At 43.4% G+C, this 27,259-nt stretch overlaps 1 protein-coding gene across 2 annotated transcripts in view; it reads left to right on the forward strand.

Moving 5' to 3' along the window:
• The first annotated feature begins 1,975 nt into the window (after positions 1-1,975).
• Positions 1,976-27,259, forward strand: part of ZFAND4 (zinc finger AN1-type containing 4) — a 333,346-nt gene continuing 308,062 nt past the window's right edge. The window contains exon 1 of one of the 2 annotated variants that reach the window (XM_086922308.1): positions 1,976-2,262. The gene's annotated coding sequence lies outside the window, so the exon portion shown is untranslated. The remainder of the gene's footprint in view (positions 2,263-27,259) is intronic. The other variant, XM_086922307.1, reaches the window with a different exon arrangement.

Genomic DNA, 27,259 nt, shown 5'->3' on the forward strand with positions numbered 1-27,259 from the left:
GGATATGTTGATCAGGATGCTCTCAGCATAAGCGTAAACCAGTTTGCACACTCACTTCTCCATCTCCCATTGAGCACTCCCTTATTACTGATGTTTTCTGATGTCAACATAAAAAGAGTGTGAGAAGTAGCCAGACTTAAGCCCCTTTTGTATTGGGTGAAGCTCTGGAGCATGAAAGAGTTGACTCCATACCGGGTGGCTGTGAGTAATTGTTGGTCCTCTGAAAAGCCCTGAATTGTTTCCTGGTTTAAACCCTCCACCAATGGTTTGAAAAATTGGACCTAGGATAATTTTGGTCAGATCCCGCCTCATTGGAGGCTTCTTCTAAGTTGCAGCCTAAAAAATGCCACTGGGAGTACATATACACTAGTCTCTGTCGCAGTTTCTCACTTTGTAGGCTGACAGATCAATGTTTGTCTATCAAGGACCGCTCATTTTATTAAACCTTTCTTGACCTCCCGCTCCAACAACTAGCAAAAACCTTATATCTAAAATTTCGCTATGATACACTGGAACTTGGGCCATTTACTGCCCGATGGAATTTGAACAGCAGCTTTGTTCACTCATCCGTATGCACTATGTGCTCGCTAGCCTCAAATGAATCCATACACCATGTGTTATTCTACCCAGCATACGCAAAGCCTAAAGGAAAATGAATATACCCACTCTGTTTGTACCATGGCTTCTGGAGCTACCGGGAGTCAATGACAATCTTGAAGGGCAGCACAACTATTTACATTGTCTTTGCTCTAAGCACATTTTTATTTATGAACGGATTAATAAGGAAAGCTAAAGGTCTTAATCTCTAGCTCATGCCAAAATGGGTTGCTTATACAGTTTGCCACCTTTGCGCCTCTGACTCTGTTTTTTTAGGTGGGGTTACTAGACCAGCTCCACTTTTTATTTCCTTTTAAAGAGAGCAATCTTGGGATTTTATTATTTAAAAGAGTGTTATGCTATGCTAGGTCTCAAACTGATCACAATTAGTCTTAACAATGTTTTAACAACATTGTTTTATTGTGTGTAAGTTTATGGAAAGACTTTTCTGAAATAAACTTCATTCACTCACTTACTGCGTATTGGCTCCCAACTGTTTCAAATTTTTCAAAAGTTTACGAACCTTACGGTTACCAGTGCTTGTTTGCCGTTAAACTGGGATTATCTCTGGTGACCCCAATGGGTGTTGCGAGCCTGTTACCAGCCTTCCCTACTAGCAAATAGGAACACATGGCCGATAGTGTTCTCCGAGAACAGAGAAAGGACCGTTGTATCTCAGGTTTTCCTTGGATAAACAGGGTATCCTTATGTTAAATAGTTCTGAAGTGTTGCCTACTTGAATGCTACAGTGTCGCGAAGTATTGGGCAACAATAGTGAATTGTGACACCCAGTCTTCCAATGCGAGACTCACTTTTGTGGACACCCTTAATTTTTTTTCATCAGACATTAACCGCGAGGACGAGAGGGGGAAGAAGCAAGTTTGGAAAGCCGTCGCAGAAGGGAGAAAGCAGGAACTTGCACAAGATATAGGGGCGGGGGGGTGTCTCATGGAAAAAGACTAGCAGGATATGTATTGAATTCTGTGCGCTGACGTTTACCACTCGCAGCAGGAATTTGAGCAGAACTTTTATCACCTGCACTCATTCTATTACAAATTAAGCACTGCGGTCTTTTCGAAATACACGTCTGTAACATATACGCTGGAGCGTATTTACACACTCCTCTGTAGGTACACTACTCTGCATTAAGTTTTACGATCTTCTTCATTAAACACTGATCACGTGACATTTTTTTTTTACTCATGTTGTTAGTGATGCGGCCCAACATCCGGGTAACTCCCGTAACAACAACAAAGCAAACAAAAAAAAACGCGGATATAGAAAGATGGTCTGACGCCCTCCCCTTCTTTGGCTCCTATTGGGCAGTGTGTTGCCTGAGATGACAGCTTATTGGTCAAGCGGAGTGTTAGAGTGTTTCGTCACAAAGCAGGGCGTTGTGGCTGCTGGAAGAGTAGGCGGAACAGGGGGCTGGACGGGGAGGCGGCAAGTCCCCTTCCTGTCGTCCGACATTTCCTTGCTGCACTCTGGCGGCGGAACGAGGACAATGCAATATCGTGGTTTATGGGAGCAGACAGAGTATCGAGGAGCTGTGGAGGGTGGTGTGGGGTCACCACATCGCTCCTCTGAAGCCCTCATGGAACACTGAGGGCCAGAGGAGGTGCAGCGGGCCGGCCCACCTCTGATCGCAGTGATCCAGGCTCAGCGGTAGGTGCTGCCGCCGTCTCTGTCCTGGCCAGGGTCATTGTGAAGGGAGAGCATCTCTGCCGACTCATCTGTGACAATGACATGAACTAGCTATATTTCCTTGAGAAATGTGTGGTGGAATACAAACATGAGTGCTAAGTAAATGTGCGCTTGACACTTGTATACGTTAGCTATCATATTATCTTGCTTTCCACACACACTAACCTGGGACAGCCCGTGGACCTGAAACATACCTGTTATTTTTTTTATATGTATACCAGCCCATGCCATGTAAATAGATGTTTACGGCACTTTTAGGACTACCTTTCTCTAAAGACTCACTTAAGACGCCAGTACAGTTAACACATCTGTGTCTGGCCCTATACCTGCATGAGTCTGACATAGACTTGTTTTTAATCGCTCTAGATTCATTGGTAATGAGGGTGACCTACTTCTGTGGAACAACTCGTCTGTCCTTTAAAATGGATTCAACCTTTCTTATCCAGTTAGATACCCTTATGTCTCTTGACGACTTGCCCTTCATCCCAACCCCCTACAGGCTAGCCCGTTTACTCTTTTTTTGTCCGGCTCGCGATTGCTGCCTGTTAACTCTTGGGGACCTCTTACCTGTCCAGTAACCCTCCATTTAGGTGCTTTTGACTCCCTCGGGGCTAGTGTCGTGCTTGCGACTCAGATTGACATGCGTGTGACCCATATGGACATGTTAATGGACTATTGTACTGCCTGTCCTCCGTTCTGTAGGTACCTAAAGACTTGACGCCTACACCCATACACTCCTGTATCAGCATAGCCTATGGCCCATTAACATATGAAAGCTGCTGAAGCATTCCTATATACTTGTCCCGTCAAAACGTGACTGTATCCCCGCTAACTTTCTCGTGTCTCGACAAAGACGCCTGTCTCTTATAGACAGGTTTGCACACCTCCTCCTTACATATCTTTAGAAGAAGTGCATCTGCCTTTTATTTGCCCCTTATAGATCTTCACGATTTTCTGAAGCCCGGACAGCTTGTAATTGATGCCTTAAACTATGCATTTATCTGGGGCGCAAATAAAAAGTTCACGTCGGATCTGATCGAGAGTTTTTTTTGTTTACTTTCCTTGAGATCCTTATAGGTTACTCTTGGTCTTAAATGACAGCACAATAAAACAGAAAGGCTACGTATACGTGCGCCCTTAACATTAGTATCTTGTGTGTTTTTGTTCAGCTTAGGTAGAGGGGTTCTCATTCATTCAATAGCAGATGATGTCGAAGACATTTGGTGACATTTGAGTCGGTTTCAAACATTCTTCAGCTGGAAAATATTCTGGGTACCACTGACGTACATTTGAAAGGACTTTTAGTATTGCCCCATCATTTGTCAGTCCGGACAGGGAGACGGTGAAACGTAGTAGTAACAAGGGATCAAGGGAGACTTTGACTGAGTGAAGCTAGTGGTGATCCAGTCATACCTGAGTTGGATGGTCCAAGTGAAACATTTTACTTTGAGGTAGGTGAATAGAAGTGGGTGCCGTGACCCCTCTAGAAATGCAGTTAAAAGAATTAGGGGGCAGATGTACGAATATTTTGTCGTAAAATACTGTTCTCAAATTGTACTTGAATATTAACGGTGGGTTAGACAGTCAGACATCTTCAAACTGTGGTCAAGTTCTGACCCCCACTCCAAGGTGCCTAATTGATCTCGGGAGGGGGTGCCAGGCTTTGGCTAAGAAAAGCATATATATTTCCCTTGTGGAACACTGAAAAAGACCACGATAAACACTGTGCCTTTTTTAGAAGGGGGTTTCAGTGAGTCACACTGTTATGGGCCGACAGTAACATCTTTTGTCACTGATCTCCTAGCTGGGAGAAAGTGTCAAAGTGCGTGGCGGGAGCTCCTTAAAGTCCCTCCCCCTATTTATCAAAAATACTTTAACACTTTAAGGGGGACATGTTTGCCAGTAGAATGGTGGTACTCATGCATGTAGTTGCATTTTTAAAATAGATAACTCAAAATAAATGCAATGTTTAACTTCTAAATTTTATAGAATCATTGTGAGAAAATATGTCTATTTGTTGTCCTGTGCCTAGGATGTCAATTACGAATCAGATAGACTGCTCACAGTCTTACCTTGTCTACTTGAGCACATTTTGTAACGCTCGTGCTAATCAGTTAATCTCACAGTGCCTCAGTTCCTTATTTGGCTTAATTGAAAATAGATGCCAATCGCCAAATCAATAACTGTTTTTTTAATTTTAGAGCTATATCAACTCTGCAAGTTATTGGCTGAGTCAAAACATTATGGACCACTGAATCTTAAGTTATATATTCTTGTAAGCTTGTTTTTTTCAAGCAAAAGATATTTTGCGTGGACAAAAGGTTTTCCCCCACATGCATATTTGTGTGTGCCCAAATCATTATCCTCTTAATAACTTTATTCAGTCTAACGAGACTATAAAAGTGCATAGGAACATCACATTACATAAGCAATTATTAAAATAGAAAATATACGGGTGCACAAAATAATCAATAAGAAGAACAATAGAGTTAATGCAATCACCGGTGCTACACATGGTTAAAAAAACTGGATGAACATTAAGTGCAAATTTGAGCATATACATAAACCATATAGACCAGAATCAAACAGGAATATGCAGATAAGATCCATCAATTCTATGGTACAAGTCAACAAAATACTTAGGTAAATTGCATTGTGATCACGCTAGGGGTTAATTCCTAGAACGATACATAGCTAAAAACAGGATAAACAAATGGTGCAAAATGGGCAACTATGTTAACTATCAGAACAGTTCGAAACCAGAGCAATATGTACTTTTTTAAACCATATACAATAGCATAAAAAAAGCAGCAGATCGCAATAATGTTATTTACATTCAGGATCAACTTGCCCAAGAAGACCCCCAACAATCAGAAAGAGTCTTGTAATAAAGTTAAATGCGTACTATATAATGGTTCAGGCTGGTCCTAATCCTGTATCAAGCGCCTTCCTCAACCTCATGGAAGAGACCAGGAAGGAGGCAACATCGTAAGTTTCACGTTTAGTTATTCAAGTGTTTTGTGTCTTTTAAAAACCATTACACCAAAATACATTCATAAAAAAAACCTTTTAGACACTTTTTTACAGAGATTTGAATATAAAAATGTAAACATAGACTTCTATTTAAAATAAAGTATATTTAAAATACATAGTATGCCAGGCTTGTCACTCCTTTGACTGAGCGTTGTCAATCGATGTCTTTACAAATTTCAAATAAAGTATCTTGCCAATCGGTATTTTTATACTGGAGGTATTGTATGGCTCCTATACTCCTTCAGAGTTTTTAGTTCACAATTTTTGGTGTAATTCCATCTAACTAATAAGACAATTGTTAACTCAGTTATGAAGTGTAAAACATTGAGGCTTGTTGGTGTCATTTTTAGGTCGAGCTGGAGAAAGCAATGCGAAGCATTGCCTCCAGCTCGACAACTAATGTTGCCCGCCTCCTGGGAATCTGAGGCAGGGGTCGGGCACGCGCGGCCATTGGTGTCTGTGGACGCGCACGTCCAGGCCGGCGCGTGCACATCTCCTGCCTCAGATTCCCTGAAGTGTGTGTATATGTATGTATGTATGTATGTGTGTGTGTGTGTATATATATATATATATATATATATATATATACACACACACACACCCCCCTCACACTTACCGGGGTCTTTCCGCGTGTCCCTATTTCCCTTGGCAGCCAGCGGGTCAGTCTTGGCAACAGGCGGGGCTCTCCACGACCACGGGAGCTCCGCTAGCTCACACGCAAATCTTCCGGCTCGCTACATAAGCGCTGGGTAGGCTCCCGTCTGCTTCCTGTTTGCGGCCCCGCCCCCGTCCCAAAACAGGTTGCCTGGCTTCTTTCCAATCCAGGCTGCGGACATAAACAGGGGTGTACAATTTAATAAAACATCTTCTTGTCCATGGGGCAAGTTACTTCATAAATCTACTTGTCCTGTAACAAAATCCACTTGTCCCATTGGTGCCATGTTTTGCGGCGATAAATTATGGCAGTAATCTCATTATATAAGAACTCTAATATAGCCTCTCTGATTATGCCAGGGCTCATACCATAGTAGTGTTTGAATACTTGCAAATCCCCTTACGTTGCCACCTTTCCTCTGATCTACATACTAGGGCTGAAATGAAGTTGTAAGTCAAACTTCCAGGGTTAGAATGCCCTTTTGTGTCTGTCCAAACCTACTAACTTAGATGTTTTAAGGGTTTTCAACAACTCTTTCTAACCTGTTCTCATACATAGAAATGTTGGCAGTTTACTCCTGACAATGGCAGACGTAAACCTTCTTCCAGAGTTGGGGGAAAAAAGTGGTTGGAGGGAAAGTGAACATGCAAACACTCAGATTTTCGCATGAGCAAATCTACATATGCAACTTTTGCTCATGCTAAAATGCAGTTCACAAATATTTTCTAGGTGTAATATTTTTTGTCCTACTTCTGTAAATTCTTGGGAATTCAAAAAGCCGTATAGTTGCACTTAATTCAAGGACATATACCAGGGATGCATTTTGGAGACTTTCTTCAATAATTGGGCCCCTAATTTGATCTTGCGTTGACTGTGACTATTTGAGTTTATTAAAATACGGTGTCTCTCACTGCATCGTCTGGCTTCACTGTGAGTGACAGCATTCTTCTCTTTCACAAGGAGCATATCGGCACACAAGGTAGTTTTGTTCCACTACCCGGATGAGGACTGTTGCAGCCCGCACATACCCGTGTCCTGCTTGAATTCTAGCTCCTCGCCCTGGACTTACCCGTCCTGAGCTTCCCTAGCGAGTGTCTTGGCTCGCCCCCATCAGTACCCAGGATCGCCCGCACTACAACGTGCTTGTAGCTGGCGTCCTTTCACACGAGGCCGCTTAACGCCAGCCCTGATGAGTCACCACCCACACACGGTGTGATGAAACACGTGTCGGCTTTGTGCTCTTGTCTGTACTGATTTTCCACTCAGAACCATTAAAACTTTCTTCAAATTCACAGTATTGAATTACTTTACTCCACTTGAAGTATCATTTCATTCTAGTTCTCACCTGAGAACCATGTATTTTTTGTTGTTTGCACAGGACACTTGTTACATTTTCGCTTGACTAGAGAGCCACACTCTGTCTACTCAGGGGTTATTTTCAACTGGTTTTGTTCCTCTGACTTGTCTTGCACCGTTTTAGAACTACCACATGACCTTCCACATTCTGGGAACACGCAGAGCGCCAAACTTCCTGACACCTACCAAAACCATTCTCTCGCCTCATAGTTTTGTTCAGTGCCAGTAACTGCTGTGGCTGTGTGCTTTTTGAGACCAAAAACAACTTTTGCCAATGCTTGTTATAATGGTGAGGGCCGGACAGCTCCTACACCAGTGAGGTTTTAACAAAAACCATGCCAAAACAAGTCACACATTGACAAAAGTAAAAAGCTGACCACCAATTTCAGACCTACTGGCGTTGCCAATGCTTGTTTATTTTTGTTTCCCATAATCTTATTGAAACTGGTTACACTGATTTTTCATTATGAATATTTTTGGGAAATACTAGCATGAATCAACACGTTACTAAATTATGCTGCAAAGAAATTGTACCTACAATTTACAGTGGTTTAGAGAAATGTTTTTTTTCTGCTTTCATTTTTTCATGAACATTTTATTTTGAAAGCAAAGAATCATCAATCTTGCTTTCAAGCTTCTGCAAATATTTGCATCAAATCAGAGAGCATTCTGGGAGCATTATAACAGCGTCATATTGTTCAACTTTGAACACGTGTACACATTTTAATACTGGAACCACTGTCAGTAATGCAGTCAGAGCTTACAACATTAACTAGAGCACTCACCCTAATAATAAAGGCTCTAAAATAATGAACCAAAAATACAAGTTTGAACAGCATTAGCATATGGACAACAATATTACCTAAACTGCAGACAGTGCCCTTCTCTGATCCATAATGTGGTACTGCAAACTGGCAGCCAAAGGGTTTCTGCGGCAGGGGGTTGGGCCCACTTGTCCCAAGGACAAAATACATATGAAAACTTGTTGCCTTTGACCCCAAACAAAATGTCTTGGGCGTCGGGCTATAGGAATTCCTCATCCCTGCATAAAGCCCGCAGGTAGGTGTATCACAAAATATCTCACAATAGGAACAATTAACCTTGGTCTTTGTCCCCTGACTTGAATTTTCCAGCGTGGAATTTCTACATATGCGCCTACTTGCTTAGACCCACAAACAATGGGCCTTAATGCACGGCCCTTTATACAACCCCAGTCCGCACTTGACACAATAATTATTTTGCCCCAGGGGTAATACTGACCCCTGCAGCCAAAACAGCGGGGGCGCAAAACCTTCAATAGGGCCACATTCCGAATCCGACCAACATCAATGAATATCTTTAAGATATGTGAGATTCGGGGGTCACACCATTTTACTTGACGCCACCTTCCTGACTAGCTTGTTATGTTTACTTTTGACTTCATTTCGTTTTTAGCTCAGAAACTTGTCACACATGTGCAGGCATTCACTCGATACAATTACAAACAGTATTCTGCTCTATGAAGCAATTACATTATTGTTTCTTCTTAGCAGCCCTGGAGCTCGAGGCTCCAGCTTTACAAGAAACACCTTCATTAAGGATTCTATGCAGTTTTCTGCAGACAATTCATCGCTGACATCTTATAACTGACCTCGGGTCAGGAACTAAGCATGCAGTTTACTATTGGTCGATATAATCCGGAGCAATGTCCCCGAGCAATCAGACTTAATTACGCTCGTGTCCGGAACCTTTATTCCTTGAATGTTTTGTAAATGCCTGGCAAACGTAGCGTCTCCTCCCTGATTCTCACTTTTACTGTCTCAGGCACTGGTGCCAACTCTGTCCTGCTCGCCAACGTGGCTCGCAGTCCGGAACCAAACTTTAAGCACATTTTCTACCGCAGCGGGGCTATCGTTCCATTTTTTGCCTTCTCCTATTAACACTTAAGTTTTTTTATTCAAAGGCTTGAATTCTGCATCCCTGCCCAGTTATGGCTTCTTTCTTTCTTTGCTTTATAGTCACTGTGCTGTCCGCATCACAGGCTGGGGTTGTTGCTCTGTCGTTTTGTAGCTGTGGTAGCACTATCAATGTAATACCAAGCATTGGCATAGCCAATAAGTCTCGTTTAATGGACGAGCAATGCACATTATATAAAGTATTTGTACGTCTATTGTAAAATGTGGGATGGTTTTAAACGACTCAAAATGCAATGCATGGCATACCTGGCTTACGATGTTACACATGCATTGGGTCCTTAATAAGAACAAATGTAACTGAAGTGGGTCTAAAGCACCACAACTACTTCCTCTTTTGTAATCGGATGTAAGATTCCACAGCTGTCATTAAGTGTCCCGAGGTCCTGCTGTCACGTTAATCGGATACAGGGGTTCCCTCTTCTGGAGTAGCTGAATGCTAGCCTGTACTGCAAGTCTGTGATGCGTCACATGTCTCTTGGATGGTAGTTGGCATAGAAATTGTCGGATGTTTGCGGTGGTGACGAGGCTTCCTTTCAATATTTGGCATGCTGGTGAGATCACTGCACAAGAGAAGGGGTCGGGCACTGTTGATAGCTAAATGTGCCAACGTTGTAAAGAGGCTCCAATAAAACTCGCTATGGAAAAGTATTGGGCTGAAATATTATTTTGGACAGTCCTAACATAATGTTAAGTATTTGATAATATAAATAACTAATAATTACTACTATAAATAAACTGTAGTACATCTAAACAATAGTTACTTTAGACCTCCGTATTATAGGCCTGCCCCCTTACACACTTCCCCCTCACACTCTGCCCCCTCACACTCTGCCCCCTCACACTCTGCCCCCTCACACTCTGCCCCCTCACACACTGCACACTCACAGTGAAGTAGTCCGCACATACTGGACCCTCACACACACTGCCCCCTCACACATTGCGCACTCACACTACTTTTGGCCACACACACTGCACCCTCACAATCCGCACCGTCGCACACCTTGCACCCTCACACACACTCATTACACTGTGCCCTCGCACACTGCCCCTCACACACTGCCTCTCTCACACACTGCCCCTCTCACACACTGCCCCTCTCACACACTGCCACTCTCACACACTGCCCCCCTCACACACTGCCCCCCTCACACACTGCCCCCCTCACACACTGCCCCCCCTCACACACTGCCCCCCTCACACCCTGCCCCCCTCACACACTGCCCCCCTCACACACTGCCCCCCTCACACACTGCCCCCCTCACACACTGCCCCCCTCACACACTGCCCCCCTCACACACTGCCCCCTCACACACTGCGCACTCACACATTACTCACTCACACTACTTCAGGGCACACACACTGCACAATCACACCCCTCACACACTGCCCCCTCACACACTGCCCCCTCACACACTGCCCCCTCACACACTGCGCACTCACACACTGCACACTCACACATTACTCACTCACACTACTTTAGGGCACATACACTGCACAATCACACCCCTCACACACTGCCCCCTCACACATTGCCCCCTTACACATTGCTCACTCACACTACTTTAGGGCACACACACAGCACAATCACACCCGCACCTTCACACACTGCACCCTCACACACTGCCCCCTCACACATTAGCCCCCACTCGTCACCACAACAACATCACTCAGCGACACCACAGCATCAATCTGTGCAACCATTCAACAACAACAACTGGTTTAAATATGTTCTCTCAATGTTTCAAGCTTTATTGCAAATGTCACCAAAAAATGTTAATATTTCACTTCTGTTCTTGGATTTTCGTCACAATAAAATACACTGAACATAATCTTCACAAAAGTTATTTACAAAAGTTTAAGCTATTGCCATTATAAATTACAATAACTTTAATTTTAAGTATTAATTATTAAAAAAATAAAAACCATTGTTATTTGTAATATCAATACATCTAACTCACGTAAATACAACACATATTGCATAACAAATGCTATAGGTGTCACATTTGCGAATGGTATAACTATTGGCATTGTAAATGACAAAGCTATTAATTTCGCTATTTTTAAAACCAACACAAATAAAAAAAATTGTCAGTTACAATACCAATAGCTCAAACTTTCCTAATGCGAGACCTATTGCATTGCAAATGCTTGTTGATGTATGTAATGGCTCTGACAGTAAAGTTACATGGCAATTGAGATTTTATTTTGGAGGTAACGTGGGGTTTTTTTGCTTCTTCAAAGTTCACAGTTCACTCTTATTTGTGTAGTGATATAGTACTAAAAAACATTTATAAACCAATTATAAACTGTAAAAACATTGAGTCCTACAGTTCACTTCTTAGTGGATGAAACAGTTCTGTCGTGAATGGAGTGCAAATATACAGTCAAGTTTGGCCAGACATCTAGGTAAGGCCTTCAAACTTATTAATTAGTGTAGTTGTACATATAAAATGTCTTTAAAACTGCACTGCTGAGTAGACTGATTTTACTTCATATTTAATAGTAATCTTGGAATTTCTTCTTTGTGAAGGTGCGAGTGTCTTATTCGAACTGTGATCCTTAAGGTTGATGTTGCTATGATGGTTTGATCATTACTGGGATGCAAATGATCTCTGAGTGTTCCTAAACGAACTGTCCTTCCTTATGATCGTTTTGTGTTATTGAACCTTTGTTTGTTCTATTTCTTTTAGATTCAATTAAAAAAAATGTACCCCATGTAGACAAGGGGGATTAAAAAAACGGGCGAGATTATGAACATATGAAACTATGTGTTGGTAAGGCTGCCTCCCAGGCTGGAGCTTAGAACAAATTTTATAAAATATGCGGAACACGCCATTTAAGTCATGTCCTGTCACTATTCAAGTTTAAAATTCCGCCCTCATTAACATATGCTGTAGAGGTATTGGATAATAACTACCGGCTCGCTTTTGACAAGGCTGAAGGCCGGTTCTTCCGCCAAGTTTTTAATTAAATTCTCTGGCTGCCCCACATGTTCTACGCTTGGAATTTGGTCTAGTCTTCTCTTACATTTTAGCTTTGTCTGCGGTCTTGAGGTGGGGGAACGTTTCCTTTGAGGGGATGAGGGTTCTCTTAAGGCTGCCTTGAGAATGGAAATGTTTGACAAGCTAATGGATCAATCAGCATTTCTTAGATCATTTGCTCACGCAAATGAACTATTTGGGCTCACTTTAAATAGTAACTCACTTATGCCAAAGTCGGCACTGAAATTACTCTTAAAGAGGTCTGTAAGCTCTATCAGTATGGCAAGAGATACAGCTTTAAGTAAATCTAAGTCCCAAAATGAGTTGCTCTGTGGGAGTGCCTTGGGGAAAAGGCCACCACATTATCTAATTTGGAATCATCCACATAGGATTAGAAGACTGATATTTATTTTGAGAATTAATCTGTTGTCCTTAAGAGATGATACTGGCATGTTGGATAAAATTCAGAGAGAGGAGAGAATTTGTGAATTGCCATATTCAACTCCAGGATTTTAATCATGTTTTATTTGTGTGTCCGGAATTACAAAGGGCAAGGCGTATATTTTTAAGTCCATCATTTATTAAATGTAATATTCTTTCCGCCCAGGAGGCCCGAATATTTGCTTTATCCCTACTGAATGAAATGGTCTGTTTAGGATATTCCAATTTGTAAAAACTTTTCTTGCTGTTTATTAGGAAATATTAAAAATCTTGCTATCAGTTTGTGATGTCTAATGGTCTGATATTGAAGAAGTTTGCGCTGTATAAAAAGTATATTTACCCATCTCTCCCATTTTTTAATTTATTGTTGTATTTTAGGAAAAAAGGGGGATATATATATATATATATATATATTTTTTTTTTTTTCCTTCTTATCCTCATTTTGCGGGTTATGCAGAAAGAAAGGTGTTTTGGGAGTCCAACAGTATCCGAGCGGTTGTATCTCAAGACTGCCCCTGATCTTCTATCGGGGAGTAACAAGGGGGATGTCTCATTCTCGGTCAAATCAGTTTTCTTCCACACACCTTTATCTTGCTCAATAATTCCTTTGTATCCGGAGATCTCTGACCCTTAGGAAGTTTGACAGACTTCAAGTCATGCCAGGAATTATTGTTCCGCTTAATCATTGGAATCAAAAAGAAAAAAAAAAAAAAAAAAGAAAGAAGAAAAAAAAAACAAGCATTTACAATGCAACGGTTTCGCCTTTGGAAAAGTTAGAGCTATTGGCATTGTAAATGACAAAATTTGTATTTATGTGTTGGTTTTGAAAACAGAAAAATAAATGGCATTGTCATTTACATTGCCAATAGCTTAACCTCTCGCAAATGTGAGACCTATTGTACCCTACGGGCGAGCTCAGCAGACAGCAATTACTACCACACACACCCAGTGCCACACACACACACCCAGAGCCACACACACACACACCCAGAGCCACACACACACACACCCAGAGCCAGCCACACACACTCAGAGCCAGCCACACACACACACACACACACCCAGAGCCACACACACACACACACACACACACACACACACACACACACACACACACACACACACCCACCCAGAGCCACTCACACACACCCAGAGCCAAACACACACACCCAGAGCCACACACACACACACCTAGAGCCACACACACACATCCACTCTCCCCGTGCCTAACAAAGCAAGCCCCCACCGCTTTGTGGCACTCTACACTCTCTCTCTTGTATCAACCGGTGGTGCACTTTGGGCATAGAGCCTACTGTTCAGTGAACCAAATAACTACCTTCTGTGGGCACAGGCCCAGTAACACATTGTCCACTGAGGCAAACACGTCTCTAACCCCTGTATGGCGGTGGTGGCACGTTCGTCACAGTCCTGTACCGATGACCTTCCCTCACCCCATGAGACAGTGCCCACTGTCCTGGTTCGTCAGTGCCCACTGCCCCTGTGTATACTCTTCGGGTATATGTTGCTCCCTGTAGCGCTGTACACACACTCGCCTCCCTCTTCCTAATACTCCAGTTTAACCCTGTCCCGGTACGTCACTTTAGTGAACTCTCTGCCTGAACTCATCTGACAGCGGCTCCTTACTGTAGTGAGGGTGGGGGCATCCATGTGGCTGTGCCCCCTGCTACTTCCCGTCCGTGCAGCCGCGGTAAAGTAAATATGGCTAGCCACATGTAAACAAATGTGCACAGTCGCAGTGAAACTGAAAGCACAGTAAAACAACTGATTTGCATAGAATCTCGGAGTGTTGCATGGTGCAGCAGACTTGAACTGGGACCCCCAGCTCTCGAGTCAGCAGCCCTGGCCGGTGCACCACATACTCTCCACTCCTGTCATATTTGTTAGAAAGCTTTTTCCTTTTCCCGGACGATGATTTTTGAAAAGCAGCTCCTTATTCATTACTTTGGCAAAACTGAAGCATTATTGCTTAATTTCCTTAGCACTCTGCAGTCACTCTGCACTCCCTAGCACTCTGCAGTCACTCTGCACTCCCTAGCACTCCCTAGAACTCTGCAGTCACTCTCCACTCCCTAGCACTCCCTAGTCACTCTCCACTCCCTAGCACTCCCTAGTCACTCTCCACTCCCTAGCACTCCCTAGTCACTCTCCACTCCCTAGCACTCCCTAGTCACTCTGCACTCCCTAGCACTCCCTAGTCACTCTGCACTCCCTAGTCCCTCTGCACTCCCTAGCACTCCCTTGCACTCCCCTGCACTCCCTAGTCACTCTGCACTCCCTAGCACTCCCTAGTCACTCTGCACTCCCTAGCACTCTGCAGTCACTCTGCACTCCATAGCACTCCCTAGCAGTCCCTCTGCAGTCACTCTGCAGTCCCTAGCACTCCCTAGCACTCTGCAGTCACTCTCCACTCCCTAGCACTCCCTAGTCACTCTGCACTCCCTAGTCACTCTGCACTCCCCCTAGTCACTCTGCACTCCCTAGTCACTCTGCACTCCCTAGTCACTCTGCACTCCCTAGTCACTCTGCACTCCCTAGTCACTCTGCACTCCCTAGTCACTCTGCACTCCCTAGCACTTTGCACTCTGCACTCCCTAGTCACTCTGCACTCCCTAGTCACTCTGCACTCCCTAGCACTCCCTAGTCACTCTGCACTCCCTAGAACTCACTAGTCACTCTGCACTCCCTAGTCATTCTGCACTCCCTAGCACTCTGCAGTCACTCTGCACTCCCTAGCACTCTGCAGTCACTCTGCAGTCCCTAGCAGTCCCTAGTCACTCTGCACTCCCTAACACTCTGCAGTCACTCTGCAGTCCCTAGCACTCCCTAGTCACTCTGCACTCCCTAACACTCTGCAGTCACTCTGCACTCCCTAGTCACTCTGCACTCCCTAGCACTCTGCACTCCCTACCACTCCCTAGCACTCTGCAGTCACTCTGCACTCCCTACCACTCCCTAGCACTCCCTAGTCACTCTGCACTCCCTAGTCACTCTGCACTCCCTAGCACTCTGCAGTCACTCTGCACTCCCTAGCACTCTGCACTCCCTAGTCACTCTGCACTCCCTAGCACTCCCTAGTCACTCTGCACTCCCTAGTCACTCTGCACTCCCTAGCACTCTGCAGTCACTCTGCACTCCCTAGCACTCTGCAGTCCCTAGCACTCCCTAGTCACTCTGCACTCCCTAACACTCTGCAGTCACTCTGCACTCCCTAACACTCTGCAGTCACTCTGCACTCCCTAGCACTCCCTAACACTCTGCAGTCACTCTGCACTCCCTAGTCACTCTGCACTCCCTAGCACTCCCTAGCACTCTGCACTCCCTACCACTCCCTAGCACTCTGCAGTCACTCGGCACTCCCTACCACTCCCTAGCACTCTGCAGTCACTCGGCACTCCCTACCACTCCCTAGCACTCTGCAGTCACTCAGCACTCCCTAGTACTCTGCAGTCACTCTGCAGTCCCTAGCACTCCCTAGTCACTCTGCACTCCCTAGCACTCCCTAGTCACTCTGCACTGCCTAGCACTCTGCACTCCCTAGCACTCCCTAGTCACTCTGCACTCCCTAGTCACTCTGCACTCCCTAGTCACTCTGCACTCCCTAGTCACTCTGCACTCCCTAATCACTCTGCACTCCCTAATCACTCTGCACTCACTACTCACCACTCTGCACTCTCTACTCTGCACTCTCTACTCTGCACTCTCTACTCTGCACACTCACTTTGCACTCTGCACTCACACTCTGCACTCACTAGTCTGCACACTCACTCTACACACTCACTCTGCACCCACTCCCTGCACACTCACTCTGTACACTCACTCTGCACACTCACTCTGCACTCACTACTTTAAAGGCACTTGCCGGGGGCGTGGCCAAGATGCCGAGCAGGTAAGATGTGCAGTTCTCGTCTCCCTGCTCCCGTTTGCCCTTTCCTGGCTCCTACGCTGCGGTAAATCCTCCGAAACAATCGATTTTGGGGCAGCAAGAGATCTGGGGCCGGTTGAGTGCCAGAGGGACTGGATTACAGGCACCAGCGATCACAGACACCAGGAGAGTGGAGCAGGCTCAGGGGCAGAAAATGGCAGCGCCACCGGGCAGAGCTCGAAAGGCCTGAGCACGGTAGAGCCATCCAGGTGTGCGCAGTGAAGGAATCTGCGGCCCGAGGCTCAGGCATTCGCCGGTGGGCAGCTGAGGCTTCGGATCCCCCGTGAGGAGTCCGACACAGGAGAGAGAGAGGCCCTTGGGAAAGACAGAGCCCAGACAGTAACGCACACAGAGGGGCCCGGAAACGCCTGTGAGCGGGGCCGCAAGAGGTGGGATATCCCCACTGCGAACAGAGGTGACTGGGGGCCGAGCTGCCCGGAACACAGCCGCACCACTTCTGCGACCGTACTCGGCTGACGGAGACCTAGAGCGGGACCCAGGGGCAGCCACATAAGGCCCAGAGAAGAACAAGGGCTCAAGTCCTAAAACAAGACTGGGATTGAGGGAGGGCTGTATTATTCTGTAGTTCGTACAAGAATGTCCAGTGATCCTGTACCCATAAAAAACAGGTGCAAATCGTGGTCAGATGGAGCAGAATTCCATACGATGATTCCTCACCTTGTGATTCATATTCAGGGCTATGGTGTAGTGTAGGTCACAGAAGATTGCCGAGAGTCTGAGCACAGACTTATTCTTATGTTCATGTACTGGTATATATATTCTCTGAAATTTGAGCTCTACCCCTTAATGCTAAATAGATTAGAAGGAGGATTAATTAGATGAGGGATAATACAAATTTACAGAGGTCCTGATGAATGCCATTGACCCAGAGGGTAGCCAGACAAGGATCATGTTGAACAGGCTTGAATAATCGTGGACTTATTGGATGATTGCGTTCCGCAGGTCATCACTCTTTTTTAACCTGTATTGTAGGTAGTGCACAGCAGCGGCTCCCATAAACAAAGGATGGTGGGGCGGGTGGCATCGCACAGGAGGTGTGCAATATATATTTTTTAAAAGTACCTTTTACCGCCGGCCACCTCCAGAGTTGTGTCTCATCGCGCTGCCTCCCCTCTTCCTGCCTGCTGTTCCCAGCAGCCCCTGGGACAAACTCCCTGTCCAATCCCGTGTAGCAGAGCAGCCTGGGGATTGGTCTGAGCAGACAGGAAAGACGTCCGGCTCAGACCATGAAGTCTATGGGCTTTCTCAAGCATGGCTGCTCACTGCTGCTGGGCTGGAGAAAACCTAAGTACGCATGTGTGTTTTGGTTGGCCTGAGACGGCCAGCCAAAACACATATGTGCACTTAGGGAATAGAGTGCACATGGCACTCCTCCTCTTCCCCCCTCGCATGCCTAAGCCCCGACCCTCCCAACACAGCTGGTTCAGAGTCGACACATGCAAAATAAAATGATGAAAGAACGTTGTTTTATTTATCATTTGCTGGCTCTGAGCCAGGCAGTGGGGCGACGCTCCTCCGCTATTCCGGAGGAGCCGCCACTGGTAGTGCAAACAGTTAACAATAAACTACAATTATGTCTATCTGCAGATAATTTGTATTTCAGTTAATGTCACCCTAACTAAAACAAAAAAACAAATATAACAAAAGATCGTATGATATGCCAAATCATGGGTCCTTTATATGTGTTCCTCTCAAAGATATTCAAAAAGTGCTCCTTAAGTAGCCCGTTGGTATTGCACACCCACCGAACGTGCAGCACGACCCCTTGATGAAACATGCCCCTTCGGCTGGAGAGGGTCAGTGAATCCTGCAGAGGATAACCCTTGAACCTGCGGTCTGGCATCTCAAGGATAAAATCACTCATTGAGCGCATTGTTCCGAAATGTCACACTGTCTTGTTATATATTGACGTGTGCGGAAGGGTGATGGACTGAAATAACCTTGTCGCTCACACCTCCCTCGTTCTCCTTCGTAGAACACCCTTTACTGACCAGTTCATGTACCCAATCTTACGCCTTCCTCGACCCTGCCACCGGCATTCTCAATCAGCCGTACTGGCCATTTCACGCTCTGGCATTTCCCGGGTGGGCTGCAGGCTAGGGTGCTACTTTCAGGGCAGGATGGGCTGTGATATAACCCAACAATGCCCAATGCTTCGTTTGAGTGGGTGGCTGGAAACAGGGTCCAGAAGCACTCATTTTTTGGGACCATGATTTATTTTTCATTTGTGAGACTATGACTTGGAACAACAGAGAGAAAGGTGGAAAAAAGAGAAAGAAGAAAGAAGGAGGAAGAGAAAAACAGAAAAACATTTAGGAAGAGGGAAAGCAGGGAAGAAAAAAACCTGCAGGAGCAAGATAAAGCGGCTTGCATTGCTTGCATGGTGTTTTATGAAAGAGGCATGAGGCGGAATCAATTATTCAATTTAATACTTTACAAATTCTGAGGCACGTTCTAGATGTGGTTTCCTGCAGCGAGGGAGGGGTTGGTTTCATTGTTTCTACCAAGGCTGACTTTGGTTTCCAGTCCGGCCCTGCCCCACACCACACCATACCCACAGGGCCTCTGGGCCTGAGATCTGACCGAGCGCGGCAATAAGCAAACTGCAACAAAGCAGAATATCGAAATTACAGCACACGTTCCGCAGCTGATGGCTCTGAATCACTCTGGCGGGCAGGCTATTAATCCGCAGCGAGAGATAATGGCCGCGCTGCCGGAAGTTAATGGGTCCAGGCCCCCAGTGAGGAGCCGGCCATGGCTATTCCGGGGCGCGGCGGGGCGCCTCGCTCGTCCGAAGCCTCCACGTGTTTTATGTCCCTGCTCCCGCGTTAAAGGCTGATTACTGCATTAATCCAACAAATAAAACCGTGGCTCCGTGAACGCCTCCCATATGGGGCACAGGCCAGCTCGGGAGGCAACCAGGCCGGGGAGACGGCGGGCGGCGTGCGAAATGGAGATACACTTGGTTCTGAAAATCCAGGATTTTACATCCGTTTCCTTATGGATGTTTCCTTCCCGTTTTATGATGGAATACCACAAGCAGATGAGGCAACTGATATTATTATCAGAAATAATAATAACAAGTCAGGTCCCGGGCCGTGCTGTGATTGGCTGACGTCACGGGGGTGTCCCGGGTGGCAGCCAATCACAGCGCGGGCCGGGAAATGACGTCACTGGGGTGTCCCGGGCCGACAGCCAATCACAGCGCGGCCCGGGACACACGACATCAAGGGGCGGGATTTAAAAAAATAGTCAGAAACGCCCACGATTCGCGTTCTGACCGGGAGAAAGGGATTGACGCTGATGTCTTCCAATTGCTAGCCTCCATTTATGGAGCTAGCCAATGGAAGAAGGGGAGTGTTCAATTCCCCCTAGTGTAAACAAAAGCTTTCGCCCTGGGCGTAGCACCTGCGGTGCTACGGCCAAGGTCGAAACCTAAAATGGGGAAAGAGTCAAAGAGACCTCTGAAAAGGAGAAATTATAGATTATTATCTGGAGGAGATATAGTTTTCCAGGATCTCCCAATATTTTATATTTTTAAGTTGTTTCCCTTTTCTATCCAAGCTACTAGTTCTTATTGCAGCATTTAACCAATTCTCATGTGTTGGTGGCACTGGTTTTATCCAATTAATACATATCTCTCTGCGTGCTAAAAGGATCATAACAAACAGTAAGTTTTCTTGATGTTTATCTAACTTTATCTGATTTGGTTGAGTAGAAAAGTGTATCCCAAAAATAATTAAGATAATACTCACAGTTATCGGTGTTGCCAGTATTGCAGTTAGTGTCTTACCGATTTCTTGCCAGTATTGTGTAAGCGAAGGGCAGCCACCAAACATATGTATATCATCCACTTTTTCCTCACCGCATTTACTGCACGATTTTACTGCAGATCCTTTAAATTTTGATAATTTCTTGGGTGTCCAGTACGCTCTATGTATAGAGAAAAGGTGGTTCCTTTTTAATGCTGCGGCCTTTACACATAGCCAACATTTCTCTACTGATTTTTTCCAAATTTGGCATAGATCCAGATCTTCGTTCTGTAGGTCTTTCCTCCATATTTTTTCAGAGATTGTAAGAACTTCTTCTTCCGATTCAATTAGTGCCCAATACCATTTTGATACTTCTTTTTCTAATGTCGTTTCATTCATCATTTCTGATTCCAGGTTTTCCGGATCTGATGCTTCCTTCGGAATAGTATTTACCCAGCTGCTCAATTGATAGTATTTGAATTTCGAGATTTTCCGATCTGTAATTATTTGCAAATGATCCCATGATATTAAAGAGTTACCAGACAGGAGTTGTCCCCATTTTTCGATTCCAGCTTGTCTAAGTGGGTTTGATAAAGAGTCCTTTAAGCAGTCTGGTGTCCCTGGAGAGTCCCATATTGGTGCCATATTGCTATAGTATGGAATCTTTGTAGCAGATCTGATTTGATTCCAAATCTTAACGGCATTGTTCAGAACCTTTAGTTTAACTTTTTTGAAAAATGTTGGATGACCAAATTTGAAGAGGAAGTGATCTACACCGTTTGTTAAGTGTTGCAAGTAGATTGGATAAGCTTGGTGCACCTTTAGCAAAGCTCTGAAGTTTTTAAATTGGAAAGATCTGTAGTATTCATATATATCAGGGCTTGCTATACCCCCTTGCTCCTTCTTTCTCCTAAGTTTGTTCCATGAGATTCTTGTACTCTTTGATGACCAAATAAAGCTAGCTATTTCTCCTTGTATTTTTTTTCAGGGCTTCCTTTTTGAATTCTAACAGAATGTTATTAAAAAGATAAGTGAATTTAGGAGTTATTGACATTTTAATTATATTGGATTTGCCTAAGAAACTTAGCGGCAAGCCTGCCCAGATTTTAAGAAGTTTTTTCATTTAATTTGCGACTATGTTTAAATTTATTTCCGCTAGTTTTCCAAGGTCTTGTGTTATAATGATTCCTAAGTATTTTATTTTATCCTTTAAAAGAGATGAATTTAAGTACGAGTTCCAGCTCATTACCTCTGTTTTATCAACATTTATCAAATACCCTGAGACTTTGCAGAATTTGTTCATTTCGTCTTCAATCGCTAGTTTAGAGAAGTTATAATTGTCCGTGAACACCATTAGATCGTCTGTGTAAAGCGCTACTTTCCTTATCCAGTTTAGATATCTAAAAGGTGTTATGTTTGTTTGATTTCTGATAGAGCAAGCCAGGGGTTCAATATATAAGTTGAAAAGTAATGGAGATAGAGGACAACCTTGTCGTGTACCTCTCTGAATCTTGATATTATCCGTAAGATTACCGTTAACTGCTACCCTCACTCTAGGATTCGTATATATTTCATTTACCATGTAAATAAAGTTAATCCCTAATTTACTTTTTTCTATGATTTTGTTTAGAAAAGCCCAGTTGACACGGTCGAAAGCTTTGGCAGCGTCATATGTGATAATCGTAAGAGGTAACTTTTCGTAAACAGCTATGTCGATTGTTGCTATTAATTGATGTGTGATTTCCTTGATCTGTCTGCCCTTTATAAAACCCTTTTGATCCGGGTCGATTAATTTAGCCATAACCTTTGATAACCTTTTTGCTATTATATTCATAAACAGCTTATAATCGCAATTAAGGAGCGATATTGGCCTGTATGATGCGCAGTTCTTTGGGTTTTTGCCTGGTTTTAGTAATATGCTTATCGTCGCCTCGTTCCATGAATCTGGTATCATTTCATGTTCCAGGTAAATCTTATTCATTATTACTGTTAGATGTTCAATTAGTATTTCTTTTAGTGCAATATAGAATTCATTGGGTAATGCATCTAGCCCTGCAGCTTTTCCTCTCTTTAGATGACTTATGGCACTCCTTACTTCCTCCAGTGTTATTTCAGCGTTCACAAATTTCACTTCTTCCTCTGTCAGACTCGGGAGTTGGATCTTTTCGAGATAATTCTTAATTTCTTCATCTGTTGGATTTGTATCTTCTTTATATATTGAAGTAAAAAAATTGGAGAATTCTTTCCTTATTGAGACATCATCCGAGAAGATGGTTGATTGGTCTTGGTTGTAAATGTTTAGTATATTATTTTTAGTCTGGTCTGTTCTCATTTTCCAGGCTAGCAGTTTTCCACAGCCTTCTCCATAATCATGATTTGCTAGTTTACTGTTCTCCCATTTTTCTTTAACTATATTCTCTAGGTAATTTGTCAGGTTCTCTTTTGAGTTACGAAGCTTTTCTTTCAGTTTTTCCTTCTGTTCTTGCGGTATATCGCCTTCTATATGTAATTCAACTTCTTTAATTTCTGTTTCCAGCTTCCTAATATCCTGTTTTTTTGTTTTATGTTTATAAGCACCCAAGCTGAGCAGTTTGTCTCTTATTACTGCTTTGTAAGCATCCCACATCATTCTTTTTGATGTACCAGCTGCATTTTCTTGAAAATATTGTCGAGAGGTTGTTATGAGTTCCTCCACACATCGCTCATCTCTAAGAATTGTGCGATCAACTGTCCACCTATTAGCCAGAAGAGTTTGAGGAAGTGTTAAATTTAACTGAACTGCAGAGTGGTCCGAAAGATGTGCCGGCAGGTGCTCAATACTTTTAACCTTATCTCGCAAGTTTTTGTTTAATAGAAAAAAGTCTATTCTGGATTTATGTCCCAATTGTTTGTTATGAAAGGTATATGGGAAGTTTTTTATACCTTTTTAGTTTCCACATGTCTTTTAACATTAGGTCTTTTTTGTAGATCCATAGCCATTCCCTCATCTTCGGTAGATTCCATTGTTTTGTTGGTGGGATTCTGTCTGTTTTAGGATCTTCTATGAGATTGAAATCTCCTCCCATAATAATTGGGGTTGGATATGTTAAAAGTTCAGAATATAATTTTTTCAGGGGCTCAGGATCATCCCTATTAGGGCCATAATATCCCACAATTGTGAGAATGCAATCTTCAATTCTGACTTTGGCGATTGCCCATCTACCTTTACTATCCACTTTCTCAACTTCTATTTTAGCATTGAGAGATTTATTTATGATAATTGCCACCCCCTTTATATTGCACTCTTGTGTTGTATGTATGCTTGATCCAATCCAGTTCAGATTTTTTCCCAGTTGAGTCCACTCTGCATTTGTTAAATGAGTTTCTTGAAGGATAATGATTTCACTTTCTGTTTCTTTCAAATATTCCATGATTCTTCTTCTTCTTGAAGGAGTTCTGAGCCCGTTAACATTCCAAGTTAGAATTTTTATTGATCTATCTTTTACCATCTTAAATTATTATTTCTTTTGAGGCAGCCCTTAACTCCCTTACCGATCTTTTTATATTCCAGTTTTGAGGTTTTTTTTTCTTCTCGTTTTTCCCTACTTTGCTCCCCACCCATGTGTATTTACAAAGTTGCATTTTGCGCTTGAGTTACTTTGGGTTCCCTCCCTGGGGAAGCCTCCCTTTTTCTTCTTTCAGGTGTTATCACTCCCGGTTTCGTGCTCCGTTTCTCCAGGTATTTCATTCTTTTGATTTTAATGTGTAGTTGCTTCCCAGTATATGTTCTATTATAGGTATTTCTTTGTCTCTGAGAACTTTTCTTAGTTCATTCTTGGTTTTAGTGCATCAAATTTTGTTCCTTCAGCTCCTGCATTATTGTTTATTCCTTATTTAGTTTGTCAATTTCAATTTGATCTTTTATTAGCTGAATTAGGTTTTCTACCTCTTTTGGTTCCTTTAGGTTGTGCATTTTATTTCGCCACATTATTCTAAGGGAGGCTGGGAATTTTAATTGTACACTTGCTCCGAGAGTTTTCAGCTCCTGCATATACTGCCCCAGCTCCCATTGCCTGTCTTGTGTAGCTTTACATATATCAGATCGAATACGAAATGACCAGTTGATTTTGTTGAAGCTCCCAATTTTTAGACCCTCACTCAATATTTTTTCCTTCAGAGAGTATGTTCTGAAATTTAACAAGATTTTCCTCGGGGTTTTCTTCTCTTTACTCTTTCTGAATGGGTCTCTATGGACTCGTTGGATGTCTGCCGCTAAATCACAGTCTTTAGTCCAGGGAAGAAATTCTTCTAGTAGAGATATTACATAGGCCTTAATATCTGCTCCCTCAGAATTTTCGGGAACATTCAACACGCGAATATTGTTCCTTCTTCCTTGATTTTCCAAAGATTCTAGTTTCTCCTTGATTGCTTTCTCGTTGTCCTTTAACTGTCTTATCTCTCTTTGGTTTGTGTCTACTTTTTTGCTTAAGGAGCCCAACTCGTTCTCTACCGCTGTGACTCTGACCCCTAAATCATTCAATTTCTGGTCTAAACTTTCTACAGCCTCTTGTATTTTGTTCTGGTTTGATTCAGAGATTGCAAATTTTTCTCTCATTTCCCCCATTAATTTTTCCATCATTTTATCCAAACACAGTTCTAGAAAATTTCCTGTCTCACTTTTGTCTATATATTCCTGCTCAGGCTCATCCTCTTGGGTCTCTTGCTCATTTTCAATTTCGATTTGTAGTGCAGCACTTGAGCTTGCTTGCGTTAGGTGACCCGGTTGTGATGACAGGTTTAGTAATGAGGATTGTTTCATTGGGGAGATCGCACACGTGGTTGGGTCTGGCGGGGATGATGACTGCGTATTCCCTCCTATTAATGTCTCCATGTCTGCAGATTCTCCCACTTCTTTTTCATAGATAGGGCTAATGCTCTGATTGCCTGATGCTAGACTTAAAAATTGTGCAGCCGATGTACTTTTTATATCTGATGCGTCGGTCGTATTATTTGCTAAATCGTGCTTTCCTCCTCTTACTTGTACCACTTGCTGTATTTTAAAGTATGACCTTAATGATGGAGTAATCTTTATTTTCCTGTCTTTATTTTTTCTTGATCCTCTGCTTTTTATACTCTCTGTCAATTCCTCTGAACGTGGGGGATTTTTCACTGATTTTTTTGTACTTCATTTCGTCACACTCAAAAAATGTGTGTTAGGGATTCTTGCTTATATTTACACAATCAACTTTCTTGGTTTTGAAACTGTTCTTTTCATTTAGGGATAAGAACTTTAGTTTCCCCCATGCCAAAACGGAATTGCATAAACTCTTATTTTATAGACAATGAAAAATGAGCTGAAAGGTATTCCTGGGGCTGCAATTTTTTATATGAACAGATCAATGAATGTCCAGTGCGACAGCATAAGTTGTATGCTCTCCAGAAAGTACCTGAAGGTACATAAGAGCTGGCTTAACCTGGATAAAATTCACATGCGTCAGCAATGGTAATAAAGTTGGCTTACGTGGAACTTAAAAAAAACCCACAGAAAAACTACTTAAAGCATTAGATCCTGGACAGAAAAGTTATCACTGTTGTAATAGTTGGCTTTGCCTTTTGTTCGTTTTTGACTCCGTAGACTAGAGGACACCGGTTTGGGGAGTCTTACGAGTAACAGTGGAGACTCGTTTGGTTTATGTGAGGTAAGAGCGGTGAGGAGATCACGGGATATAAGGAAATACAGATTTGGTTTTTACTTGGTCTTCACTTAGTATTTCACTTAGTATTAAATATCGATGATGTTGGTTGTCGTTTTTAAAGGATTATAAACAACTGGGTTGTACATAGTGCCCAAGTGAGTATAAATAGGTATAGAGCACTCTTGGATTTTTAGTTCTCGTGACCTATCAATGCGCATGCGCATTGATCGAGAAGCGAGACTATAGGGCTTTAAACAGACTTTAACTTACTGGCGATTTGGTGCTGTGCCCGTGTGGTTTTAGGTCAATTTGCAAGCGCATTGACCTAAAATGCGCGTGCACAGCACCAAATCGCCGTCTGTTCCCTCAGCCCCACGTTAAAATATTAGCTATGTCCCCCGCTCTGTTTATCAGTAAAGTGTTGATCGATTTTGAGCGTGCATGAACAATTAAGTTGATATTTCCTGTAATTATTGTATTTTTTTCTGTATGCGAAAAGCGTTCTTGTACTGACAGCAATAACAACTCAATCCTCGGTCCCTTCGCAGCTTAGTGCTCCATGCCCATTCTGGAGCTTCTCGGTGGTTACAGGGTGGTCTGTAAGGCATATATAGTTATTTTGTGCCATCCCTCTACAGTTCGAGGAGATAGACCACATTCTTTGCCTCCGGCCACCGCACATCGGATGCAGACACGTTTCTGTTAGTTCTCAGATCCAGTACATTCTGCGGGTGGCAGTCATTTATGGACCCAGCTGCGTGTTTCTGTGCTCTTTTACTATACAATACCCCCTCCAATACGTCGTAGAGTCCAGATCAGCCATGGGTAAAAGCTTAAGTCTGAAGATGTTTAGCACTTCTCCCCACGGTCTCCTAGCTGAAAGTCTGTGCCAACAAGCAGGAACCAAGCCCCCCCCTTTTACTGAAAATACTTGCGCTACTTCTTTGTAGTCACTTTAATTGTTCAATTCATTTTTGTTATTAAAACTCTTGCACTTGTTTTAACTGTGCTGCTGTTGATCTGAGAGGCATCCGATTTGTATTCCGGTTTCACCAATTCACTCCCCTTTCAATCACGTTCCACTACTTTTTCGTTGGCCTCAGGCTGGCATTTAGCCCAGTAACTTCCAGGTCTGATTTACATGCC

Source organism: Lissotriton vulgaris, chromosome 5 (assembly GCF_964263255.1).
Source record: "Lissotriton vulgaris chromosome 5, aLisVul1.2, whole genome shotgun sequence".
Lineage (NCBI taxonomy): Eukaryota > Metazoa > Chordata > Amphibia > Caudata > Salamandridae > Lissotriton > Lissotriton vulgaris.